Genomic DNA, 13,169 nt, shown 5'->3' on the forward strand with positions numbered 1-13,169 from the left:
ACTGGAGGTGGTTGTTAGGCACAGCCGTTCACATCAGAAAGGGCCCGCAGAGCACGTCCCCACAAGAACATGGCTATGAGGAATCTGGAAGGAGCAAATTTCACAAAGCTACATACCCAGCTGGGAGCACAGGGGACACTAAGCCCTGGAGCATATGGTAAGAGAAAGATAGGGCCAGTCTTAAAGGTATTGACACCCGGTGCAAGAACCGGAAGAGACCTATTTGCAGAACTGGGAAAAAAATTGGAATTGGGGCTCAGAAATAGATCTTGTTATCAAGGTGGGACATGAGGGCAGAGTAAGAGAAGCAAGAAAGCTAGCCAGGCAAAATTCAGAGTTTCACAACAGGACTCATTATTTCCTTCTACTTAAAGTCTGATTTGATCCTAAAAGAGAAGGCAGTATCTTCAGACCTGCAGAAACTTCTTCTCCGGGCTTAAAAAAAAAAAAAAAAAAAAATCAGTTCCCTGACCTTGTCTATGACACTTAATATTAGTCAGGATTCTTGAAAGGAAGTGACAGAAATCCAATTAAAATTAACTTGAAGGGACCACAATAAAAGGAATTTATTGGTTCATGTAACTAGAAAGCACAGGGGTAGACCTGGCAGTTATAAATACTGCTGGAGCCTTTACTTCTACTCATATCTACCTAGGGGTAGGTTGATAGATGTTTTAGCGACTAACACTTGGAAGAAAAAGTTTTATGTATGTACATACATATAGAAGCTTATTGTAAATTTTATTAATACAAAGGACTTATAAATAATAAAATATATAATACTCTTCACATAAATTTGATATAGCTACTTTTTTCTCATAGAATGCTTTTGTTGATTTTTGTCAAACTTTGGCACCTATAGCCAAATGCAGTTGTTTTTAAAAATACATATACTTCTGACCTGAATGTTAGTTGATATTTTCAATTACAGGAAAGATAAAGCTGTAAACTAAATTGTGTCCCCCACAAATTCATGTGTCTAAGCCAGTTATGGACCGACTGTTTGTGAAGACACAATGGGAAGTCTGTCATCTGCAAGCTGGGAAGGGGACCCGGCACTTTGATCTCAGACTTCCAGCTTCCAGAACTCTGAGGAAAAAAAAAAAAATGTCTGTTGTTGAAGTCACCAGTCTAAGGTACTTTGTTTCAGCAGCCTGAACAGACTAAGACAAACCCCTAACCACTAACATGACTATATTTGGAGATTAGGTCTGTAAGAGGTAATTAAGGTTAAAAGAGGTCATAGCAGTGGGCACTAATCCTACAGAATTTGTGGCTTCATGAGAAAAATAAAACATCTTTCCTTTTCTGCTTGTGAACAAAGAAGGGATTGTGTGAGCTCATAGCAAGATGGAGGCTTCCTAGAAACCAAGAGAAGAAGTCTCAAAATAAAACCTATGTTGCCGGCACATTGATCTGGGACTTCCCAGCCTGCAGAACCAGGAGAAATAAGTGATTGAGTTTATGTCACTCAGTCTATAGTATTTTGTTTGGCAGTTCAAACCACCTATCCAGATAAGAAAGATGAAAGTGAAACAATAAATACAAATGTGGGAACTTCACTCTTTTTGCAATGAAAGACTTCTTTGCTGAATCAGACTATAGTTATCGAATACTAGAATAATACTTCTTCATTTCTTTCTGCTATTTATAATATAACATCTTTAGATATGGCACACTTTTATGTTTAATCAGCATAACATTTTCTCTGTAACTGTGTTAAATCTAGAGACAGAATTAGCCCTGTAAACTAAGCCCTAGTCCTAATCTGGACTGCTGTTTGTTTGTTTATTTATAATAATAATAATTCTTTTTTAAAGATGTTATTCATTCATTTGAGAGAGAGAGCGTGAAAGAGAGCATGAACGGGGCAGGGGTGGAAGGAGGAAGAGAAGCAGAAGCAGACTCCCTGCTGAGCAGGAAGCTCAGATTTGGGGCTCCATCCCAGGACCCTGGAATTATGACTGAGCAGAAGGCAGCCGCTTAACTGACTGAGCCACCCCGGTACCCCATTGCTTGTTTTTTTAAATAAAGTTTTATTTGAGCACAGCCACATTTGTTTATGTATTGTCTATAACGGCTTTTGCACTGAATTGACTTAAGTAAGTAGTTCTGACAGATGATATGGTCTGCAAAGCCTGAAATGTTTACCATTTTCCCCTTTACAGAAAATATTTTGCCAATCTCTGGTCTAGAAAATCAACCCAATAATAAATTAAGCCTTGATTTGTAGTGTTTGTTAATTTCTTTTTTTTTTAAGACTTTATTTATTTATTGACAGAGAGAGATCACAAGTAGGCAGAGAAGCAGGCAGAGAGAGAGAGAGGAGAAAGCAGGCTCCCTGCTGAGCAGAGAGCCCGATGTGGGACTCAATCCCAGGACCCTGAGATCATGACCTGAGCCAAAGGCAGCGGCTTAACTCACTGAGCCACCCAGGCGCCCCTGTTTGTTAATTTCTATGGTGTAAATATTCCAACCATGCTGATTTCAACCTACCAAGGTAAATGTCATTTGTCCCACAGCATTGGGAGGAAATGTGTAGTAACACACCATTATATAGTATTTCCATCATTGAGGAAGCAAAAGCCATAAATAACCCTGAAAGCATAGATAATAATAAAGGTAGTAAAACAATGAAGAAATGATGAGTTTTTATATATATTCCCTTTGTATTCAATACTATGTATGGCTTCTACTTAATGGTAAGTTCATATCATTTTTTTAAAATAATGACTCTCTTCAATGAATGACTCACAGATTGCATGAAAACTTAACAGTTGGCTCTCATAAGCCAGTTTGAGCTGGCTTCAGCACACCATTATATGCTTCTTTTGGCATACTGACCTCACTCTCTTCTTCTGGCAACAGACTCCTTCTGGCTAGAAAGTTGACAACTGGCTGCCCCAAGCCTACATCTTACAGCCTATCACAACAAAGATATAAAACTCCTGACCCTCAAACACATAAATTATATTAGTCCCTGGACCAATTACTCTGGATAGAAGACTGGGGCAGATACAACGACAGATAATTTCACTAGGATCAGATAGAATGAGGGAGGAACTTGTTCTTTTTTGTAAAAAGTGGTTCTAGGCATAGAAAAAGAAACTAAAGTTAGGTCCTTGCAATCCTACTTGTTTAAATCCAAATGCTCGTCAATGTTGTAATGTGGTACCAAGAATTAAATACAATACTTGATTGAGTAATGTTCGGGACAAAACACGAGGGAGAGAAGTACTGCCCTAGATGTGTTCATCATTATTCTACCAATGCAGGCCTAACATGCACCCCCTATCTCAAAATCTATTAACTCCTTTAATCTGGCTCATGGTGACACTTTAGTCCATATAAACACCCAACATTTTTCTTAAGATCTGCTCTTAAGGTATTTTCCCCATGATCAAGATTTGAAAACAAATAAACAAACAAAAAGCACTGACCTTTTTTTTAGTCCCAATGTGGAAATTCACATTTCTTTTCTCAGTTGGTATTTATTTCAACTTATTTTATAAATCACTTGAGACATAATATTTTGATTCTGTTATCTGGTATGTTATCTGGTATGTCATCTATTTCCACAAGCTTTATTTTGCTTGTAAGTTATAATTATTTGTGATTTCCATGTCTTCATTTCAGTCATTGTTAATTCTTTAATAGCAGAGACTCCTTTGAGATACTACTGGAAGATTCTTTTTTACATTGCCATCTACCCATTAAATAATTCTCTTTTACAGTGAGTATTTAAATAATTACCAATCCAATCCATGTACCATTATTGTGTTGTAAGTTCTGTCTTGTGCATAAAGATGTCAGGAGGGGCCAATGTCATAAGACAATTATATTTAATTCTTTGAACAATAGTCTAGAGGAATTATTATGTAATTAATGTGATTATTATTTTGGTTTTTTTCCAGTAACATTTTTTAATTTTTAAATTTTTTCAGCATAACAGTATTCATTATTTTTGCACCACACCCAGTGCTCCATGCAATCTGTGCCCTCTCCAATACCCACCACCTATTATTTTGTTTCTTGTGAGAAAAAATAGGATTAGCATTTATGATGTTGATTATGGGTCTAAAGTACATCATGGTAAGATCTATATATAAGTCCCTTTCCAGAAGATAAAAATTTAGATGTAAAAATGAGAGACCATATCATGATATTGCCAAATTTTCATGAGGCATTCTTTAATAAAATATAGTGAGGGGCGGGGCGCCTGGGTGGCTCAGTGGGTTGGGGCCTCTGCCTTCAGCTCCGGTCATGATCCCAGGGTCCTGGGCTCGAGCCCCGCATCGGGTTCTCTGCTTAGCGGGGAGCCTGCTTCCTCTTCTCTCTCTCTGCCTGCCTCTCTGCCTACTTGTGATCTGTCTGTCAAATAAATTAAAAAAATCTTTAAAAAGAAAAAAAACAACAACAACATAGTGAGGGACTTGCTCATTGAAACTGCCTGAGATGAGTTGACAATGTCTCCACAGCTCACTATTTCTGCCCTATAGTTCTTCATAAAGAGGAACAAATATCTCCATTCTTTGTGGCACTTGCTTGTGTCATGGAGTTCATGTGTGTTTGTGAGCAGTAAGGGTTATTGTTGGCAATGGGTAGGGAGTGGGCTCCCTGACTACATGTATATTCTGATGAAGAAATTCATCTATAGGAAAACATCTTAAAATAGTTTGAATAAAATCTGTTGTTGTTAACATTGTCTTAAAGAAAAACAAGTATAGTAGAAAAATTATTAAAATTATTTATTTCTTTCAGAAAATAAAAGGGCAACTTTTTTTTTTTTCGAAGGGAGAAAACCTTGAGCAGACTCAGCACAGAGCCCAACATGGGGTTTGATCTCATGACCCTCAGATCATGACCTGAGCCAAAAATAAAAAATTGAAAGCTTAATCAACTGAGCCACTCAGGCACCTAAAAGGGCAACTTTGATTTCTAAAATTATCTCAGTGATTTTAAAAAGAATCAAACTTGGCATAGCCAAGGGAGAGAGTAGGTTGGTGTAAGGTTTGGGGGTCACTCTTATTTGACAAAGTTCTACAACCAGACCCCAGAATTGGACTAAGTTTCCTCCTGGCTGTGCACGGTGACACCCCTCCTTTGAGACAACAGGCGTCTGTTCTAGCTTGCTGAGGAGGGAGGGTCACAAAGTAGCAAGAACTTTACAGGGAAAATGTCACAATCATGTGTCAAACTAGCATCACGCCTCATCGGGTGGCACAGGCCGACTCTTGTTCGTCTTTTGGGATCGCGTCACTTGCTCAGGTGTCCTTCACTTTGCATCTTTTCACACGGCCTTTCCAGCTCAGATATTCTCAGAGTGCTTATGTACCTACATTGGTCTCTAAAGCTGCTTCCCATTGTCTTGCTTTCTTTTTTCTTCAAAGATTTTATTTATTCATTGACTTGAGAGAGAGACAGAGTGAGAGAGACAGTGGAGGGAGGGGGCAGATGGAGAGGCCGAGAAACATGGGCAGACTCTGAACTGAGCGGGGAGCTCGGCGCCTGGTTCGGTTTCACAACCCCGGGACCGTGACCCGAGCTGAAAACAAGAGCAGGACACTTAACTGACTGAGGACCCAGGCATCCCTGCTTCCCCACTTTCTTTCTAGTTGAGATAATTTCCAGTAACTCTGTCAGCATTTTGCCTTGGACAGCCTCCCATCTGTCTTCAGTCATGTTCCTTCGTAGGCTCAGACAATGGATCATGCATACATTTCCCTTAAACGTTCTAAAAACTGCTTTCTCAAAAGTCCAGGGGAATGCTTAACCACTTGCAAGTTCTCCCCTTCCTTATTACGACTATGTGATTGGGCCACTTTCCCTCATGACTCCTGTCACTTCCCTATCCTTGACCAGTCTTCCATGTTGTCTAAAAGTACAGCCAGTGTATCTGTTTTCCTCTTTGTTTTTCCTACTCTACCAGAGGAGAAACTGCCAGCAAGCTGGCCAAGGGTGTATTAGATGCTCCTTTTTAGGTAGAATAGTATGTCTAGAAGAAGGATGATACGTTCCAGCCTTTCATTACTAAATATAGCCCCTATGTTCTTCTGAATTTCACATGGTTTTATACTTTCCTTTTTTTTTTTAAAGATTTTATTTATTTATTTGACAGACAGAAGATCACAAGAAGGCAGAGAGGCAGGCAGAGAGAGAAGAGAGGAAGCAGGCTCTCTGCTGAGCAGAGAGCCCAACGTGGAGCTCGATCCCAGGACCCTGAGATCATGACCTGAGCCAAAGGCAGAGGCTTTAACCCACTGAGCCACCCAGGCACCCCGGTTTTATCCTTTCTTGACACAGCTCTTTCTTTGGATGTTTTTTCGAACTTAAAAAAAAAAAATCCCTTCCAATACCTTGTTCCAAGTGACAGTTTTATTCCTTTGGGACTTTGTACACCCATATGATTATATTTACTTTTCTCTGTGAAGGATCATATTCATTTTATCCACTGCCTATGTTTTGTGAAACTTACTTATGTTTACATTACCAGCATGAATAAGAGTGCCTGACACATGATAAGTTGTCAATAAAGGCAAGTTGAATAGAAACAAACAGGTACAGACACATACGAAGCCTTAACTAATTTTTAAGACTTGTTTCCCAGGTGTATTTTCTGGACAATAATTGGGCTCTTTCTTTACTATTTCTCTTTTCTCTCTATGTCATGGGCCTACCTTTTATGAGTCTATCAGTTCTGGAGTTTAAGTTTGCAGTCCTAATATGTGCTTATAGCGTTACAAGGATTCAGAATTACCTTCTTCTCCTCAAAGAGCAATGTAGCAATGACTTCAGAGAACACTAAAGAGAAAGCCCTGGTGAAATTTCATTATAAAACAGAGAAAACAGATTTCCATGATTCTTTTAAGACAAACATCATTCTTTGCGTTATCACATGAGATATGTGCCTGCTTTTCAGGAGGCTGTCTTGCATATTAGGGCCTGAAAGAAAGAGGAAGGAAGAGGAGAAAGAAAAGTGTGAAGACTCAAAAGTTTTATTCTAAGATACAAATAAGTTACTGTGGACCATGTTCCTAAGAGAAAGCTACAAACAACTTTTATAGGAAAATCAACAAGAACTTCATTGAAGATTCAGGAAGAGTTGACTGTTCCTACCTACCTAAAGAAAAATGACATTGCAATGCAGAATAGAACAGATGTCATTTTACGTTTAGCAAAGAATAAGTCAGAGAGGAAACAAAAAAAAATGGTATTTTAAGATGAACTGAGGAAGGGAAGAAGGACTGAAAGGAGTAGTGGAAATATGGCAAGTATTTGGTCTGAGGATCATGTCAGAACTCTGTTTTTTTCTTGTTCTTTATCAGTGAACAGTATCTTTTAGAGTTAACATAATTTTACAGAACAATTTTCTAGGAAAGCATTTGGTTTCAGAGCAATAAATCATCGGAAATACTTATATGATTCAGAGTGAACTTCTAAGTTCGTAAATGAAGAAATGTCATCATTGTGCCCGTGAGTAAATTTCATCTATTAATGACGATATAGTCTGGTTATTCCTGTCTTCAACAATTTTTCTTTCCCATTATGACATCCGTGGGCATTGGCAGAGCTCGGTCCTTGACTTTAGCTCTTCCTTCCTGCGGCACTTTCTTGGAGGTCTCCTTGTCACCCCCAAACTTCATCATTGCCCCCCCAGACTCATACCCACTACTTCCACACCCATAACTGTGTTATTGATATTTCCTACTTCCATGTCATGCTGTGACCTCAAACACTTGGTCAAACTCACATCACGTCTCTCCACCCTGCTATGTGAGCATTTCTTTTCTTTTTTTAAAGATTTTATTTATTTATTTGACAGAAAGAGATCACAAGTAGGCAGAGAGGCAGGCAGAGAGAGAGAGAGAGGAGGAAGCAGGCTCCCTGCTGAGCAGAGAGCCCGATGCGGGACTCGATCCCAGGACCCTGAGACCATGACCTGAGCCAAAGGCAGCGGCTTAACCCACTGAGCCACCCAGGCGCCCCTATGTGAGCTTTTCTTTTGGCAGGTAGGGAAGTCATTGGGAAATTAATTGGTAAACAAGGGGCAGATAGCAGATCCTGCCATGTTCAGATGGGGACTTAAATGACAGATGAAAGAATCCTCCTCTCTGTTTGAGGACTGCCTGTTCTGGCCTCTGATCCTGAGTCTTGGTGCTATTTCTTCTTCATAACTCTGACCTGGTAGGTCGCTTTTCTTTTACTTTGAGGTCTTAAAACTACCCAGGACCAACCAATTAGTCTGATCTTGCCTGCTAATTCCTTGCTTGGCTCATAAGTCAGTATGCTACCATTAAATAAAGAAAAAGAATATATTACATATGTTTGTATATTCACAGAATATTTCTAGTAGAATATACAAGAAATTAGCAAAAGTTGTTGCATCTAAGTAGAGAAATTAGGTAGTTGGGGCAAGGAAAGAGAGACTTGCTTGTCAATTAAACCGTATTATAGATTTTAAGTTTTTATTCTTCTCCTCTCCCTCCTCATATTTTTTCCTCTTCTTCTTTTTCTTTTTCTTCTACCACTTACATGTATTATGTACTTTAAAAAATTAAATGAAAAACTATGTGCCTAATTGTTAAATGGTCATTCTTTATTTAGTGAAGAAATAACTGAGCATCTCCTATATGTCAGACACTACTGAATAAGTAGAATTGCCATATAATCCAGCAATTCCACTTCTGGGTACATAACCAAAAGAACTAAAGGCAAGGACTCTAAGAAACATTCATGCACTGTGTTTCTACCAGCATATGAGTAAAAAGTGAAAGCCACTCAAGTGTCAATCAGTAGATGAATGGATAGACACAATGTGGTACATACATACAATGAAATATCATTCAGCCTTAAAAAGGAAGGAAATTCTGACACATGCTATAACGTGAATGAACCTAGAGAACATTATGTTCTGTGAAATAAGCCAGACACAAAAAGACAAAACCCCATATAATTGCGCTTACGTGAGGTACACGTGCAGTCAAATTGATAGAGACAGAAAGTAGAACAGTGGTTGCCAGGGGCTGGGAGGATGGGGGAATGGGGAGTTATCACTTACTTGGTGCAGACTTTCAGTTTTGCAAGATGAAAGGGCTGTGGACATGAATGGTGGTGATGGTTGCACCTCAGTACTTAGTGCCACGGAACTGCGCGCTAAAAATTGGTTAAGAGAGTACATTGTATGTTGTGTGTGTTTTACCACAACTTCTAAAAAAGTAACAAGCTAATTTCACAGAGTACAAGTAGTGTGAGGAAAACAAAATAAGGTGACAGGAGAGGAAGTAATGGCGTCGGTTCGCAGAAAAGGCCTCCCTGAGAAGATGGCGTCGGAATGAGACGGAAAGGAAGGCAATGAGCTGGCCGGGAGAAGGTCTTGGGCAGCAGAGCCGGCAGAGCAGCAGCCGTGTGAGGACTACCAGGAGAGAAAGAGCTTTATGTGTTTGAGGGGCAGAAAGAAGGTAAGACGAGGCAGGGCAGGTCTTGTATAGGCCTAGCCACACAATTCAATTCAGCAGCTCAACACTGTCAACTGACCATACTTACCTCTTCATATTGAGGGGTTCTAATCAACTCTTCCTACTCCTTACCCTTCTTCCAGGATCATCAAGATTGAAATTTCTTTCTAATGAGTTTTCTCAAGAGTCTAAAAATGGGAAAATGTAGAGGCCTGAGGCCAGAAATGATCCCAAATGTCCTGAATGTAGGCAGACAGTGGGTACCAATTTGACTCAGTTTTGAGTTTAGGCTCAGAGGCATCTCTGATACTCAGTTTCCCCCTCTGTCAGAGGGGTTCATTAAAACACCTTCCTTATAGCATTGTTATGTAGATCAAATTAATAATGAATAACTAGTTATAAAGTAGTGCTACTTATACATTAGTTATTATTATGCTGTTGATTTTCTGGTCCTGTCTTACCTCACTTAAGACTGGTTCTAGGGGCACCTGGGTGGCTCAGTCATTAAGCATCTGCCTTCAGCTCAGATCATGATCCCAGGATCCTGGGATCCAGCCCTGCACTGGGCTCCCTGCTCAGCGGGAGTCTGCTTCTCTCTCTCCTACTCCCCCTGCTTGTGTTCCCTCTTTCTGTGTCTCTGTCAAATAAATAAAGTCTTAAAAAAAAAAAAAGACTGATTCTAGCTATCTCAAGGGTTATGAAAATAAAATTAACAAATAGTCATAAAAGAAAAGATGTGACATGGGACAGTTTGAAGGGTACCCAGAGAGGAGAAATGGCAGGATATAAAGTATTGACTCTGGCAACTCTAGAAAGTTTGGGCTCTGGAAGGGCAGACCCTGGGCACCACACACCACACACATGAAGCCAGGCAGTTTGTCTCCTCTGGACAACTTGCTGAGATCAGACTGTAGAAACCTGGGCTTCTACTTTTCTGTGATTTGCTGCTGACAGAGAGGAGAAAGGCTTAAAAGAAATGAGCTGTTGATATTTGCGTCTGTTCAGGGAATGAATTCTAAATGTCTCAAGGAACTTCACTGGTGGGGGAAACTGAGAAACATTAGTATGGATGAAGGTAAAAACCTTTTAGTCCCCAACATTTTGACTACAGAATAATGTTTTGGGGAGTTAGGTAGTGCTTTGGCAATTTTTCAACATACTGTAAAGTATCTTCCCAATTTCTGTATTAGCCCCACCTAGATAATCTTTTGAACTTCATACAGCATGAATGAGTAAACTGTCATAAGACATGTCTAAGATCATTGTCTACAGAAAAACATGCCTTGAGCAAGGTGTACTTGGATACACTCAGAACATCTTGGGCAAGAGATTTGCTTAAAGTACATGCGGTGGCACACAGCTGACTCTTATTAAAATGTAAGTCCCGTGAGGCACAGGCCATATCCTCATTGACCACTCTTGTATCTGCAGAGCTTGTCACAGTGTCTGGCACATAGTAGGTCACCAATAATATTCGTTGAAGAAAATCAGCAGGTGAGTTAATGAAGTAAAGTATCGGCAATTCCTCAAGTTTCCCAACTTCAAAGCAGAGTCATTTTTCTTCGGAAAATGGTGGTTCAGATCACAAATTTATTGAATAAATGCCCCTCATTTCAAAGGATGTTGACTACTCAACCAGAGGCTGCCTCAGGATTGCTGGGGGGACAAAGGACAGGCTGGGTTCTGCGGGGAAGAGCAATCTCTAAGTACCTGGTCAGAAGAGCTCTTTTCACTCGGTTTATACACGGGGAATCTGTGTAACTTTGATTTGACAAAATTTTGGCCACTGAATTTAAAATGTGAAAAAACACTGCTTTATATAGCTGACCCTGAATGATTTAATTGGGCCATAAACAAATAGACATTTACTAAGAACTGTGTGAAATAATGATGAATAAATATATCTATATGGAAAATTGTACAACATTCCCTGAAACTTTCCTACCTCTCTTTTCCTTTGACGAATGTTGAAACACCAATTATTTTCTTGCCCTGTGCTGCCTTCTAGGCATTTCCTAGACTTCTCTCTACCACTTCTGATTTGTTCTTTCCATTGAAAAATAATGAGTCATGAGTTCACATTCCTTTAGTGTCTGTTTTCCATTAAGTAACAATGAATGGTAATAAGTTTCCCAAGTCCCAGTAGATGAGCTACAAATCTTAAAAAAAAATTAAAAAATAAAATAAAATCTTTACCAGAAAGTCCTTAAGAAATGGTTCTTCTAAACATGGGTCAGATAAATATTTGGGGCCAATTTCTCAGAGCTCTGAAATCAGTCCAGTTGGTCAGTTGCCCAGAGTGTGCCTGGATAGCCTAAACTATAAAGCAGCCGTCTTAGAGGAATTAAACGCCTCCATGTATCAGAACTCTAACTTCTCTACCCTTGAGAGAAAAATGTTCTCATCAGAAATCTTTTGCACAATTACATTCTTTCCTAGGGATGAAACTATTCCTTACATTTTCCCAGCGATAACAATCCCACCTATTAACATTATGATTGTTTTTGCTAAGATGATATAGCTCAGAAAAAAAAATGTCTTTGTAAAGGTTCCCAGGAAACTAGAATGTTGGCAAGATGTCATTGGGAGCAGCATGAAAATGCTGGGCAGTGGGAGGAGGTGGAGAGGGAATTTTGTAACAGAATTTCAGTGCAGTCAAAACAGTATCCACTATGCGGCTGAGGTTCTGTGAAGGCTGGAGAAAAACCTACACCAGAGACATGGTTTCGAACACACAAGGCAAAGGCAAAGGCAAAACACTGCCAGGCAAAGGCGGCTGGCTGGACTGGAAAAAACAGCAACACATAAAGACCGAGACATGAACTCGTGGAGCTAAATAGTAATTAGTGACTGGATATTGAACAAAGACTTAATTAATATTCCCATGTTACAAAAGAGCACCTGCAACACACTGCACACTCAACCCTCTAATGGGCATGAATTCATGTTGTGCTCTTAAGAGAATAAGAGAAATTGCTCCTGTCATTTGCTTTATCGATGGTTGACAAACGAAATCTATGTTGTCTGTTTTGGGAGGCTTTTGTTGTTTTTGTTTTTGTTTTTTGTTTTTTGTTGCTTTTTTTCCTGGCACGGTTATTTTCCAGGCCTATTAATCACATTCATCGCTGGCGAGAACATTCTCTAACTATACAGATTATCATCAGGGAGTATTTTTCCATCTCGTATTGTATAATTCAGAAGGTGCCAATTTGATATTACCTGAACAACAACAACAACTAAGGATCCTTTTTCAATGGAAGAAACATTACTTTCCTGATTGTTAACATTCACAGGTAGTTAAACAAAAACACACTGATCATGAAGTTCTGTTTTTAAACACAAGGCACACTTAAACTAGAGATTATTCTATTATTATCTATCATTTGGGACAAGTTTTAAAGGCATCAAAAGCCACGTATCTTTAATGTGAATATTAAATTTTGGTGAATTAGCATTTGTACCTGAACATCTTTATTACTTATTTTATTGCTAATGGCCTTTGTTGACGTATAGTCATTGAGACTTAGCACAATACATTAAAAAGTATTTCTCACTTTAAAAAGTGAGAAAATGGATTCAACATCAACAATAACTATCTTGAACAATACTTTCAAGACTTTTTGTCAAGTAAAAAAAAATGTAACTATGGCAGAAAATAAAGTCTTGGTAAGAGAAAAGAAAGGAAATAAGAAGAACTATAAATTCACTAATTCC

At 39.1% G+C, this 13,169-nt stretch overlaps 1 long non-coding RNA gene across 1 annotated transcript in view; it reads right to left on the minus strand.

Annotated features, from left to right (window-relative positions):
• Nucleotides 1–9,068: 9,068 nt before the first annotated feature.
• LOC116597731 overlaps nt 9,069–13,169 on the minus strand; it is a 63,549-nt gene continuing 59,448 nt past the window's right edge. Inside the window, exon 5 of the long non-coding RNA XR_004288764.1 lies at nt 9,069–9,153. This is a non-coding gene — a long non-coding RNA (uncharacterized LOC116597731). The remainder of the gene's footprint in view (nt 9,154–13,169) is intronic.

Source organism: Mustela erminea, chromosome 8 (assembly GCF_009829155.1).
Source record: "Mustela erminea isolate mMusErm1 chromosome 8, mMusErm1.Pri, whole genome shotgun sequence".
Lineage (NCBI taxonomy): Eukaryota > Metazoa > Chordata > Mammalia > Carnivora > Mustelidae > Mustela > Mustela erminea.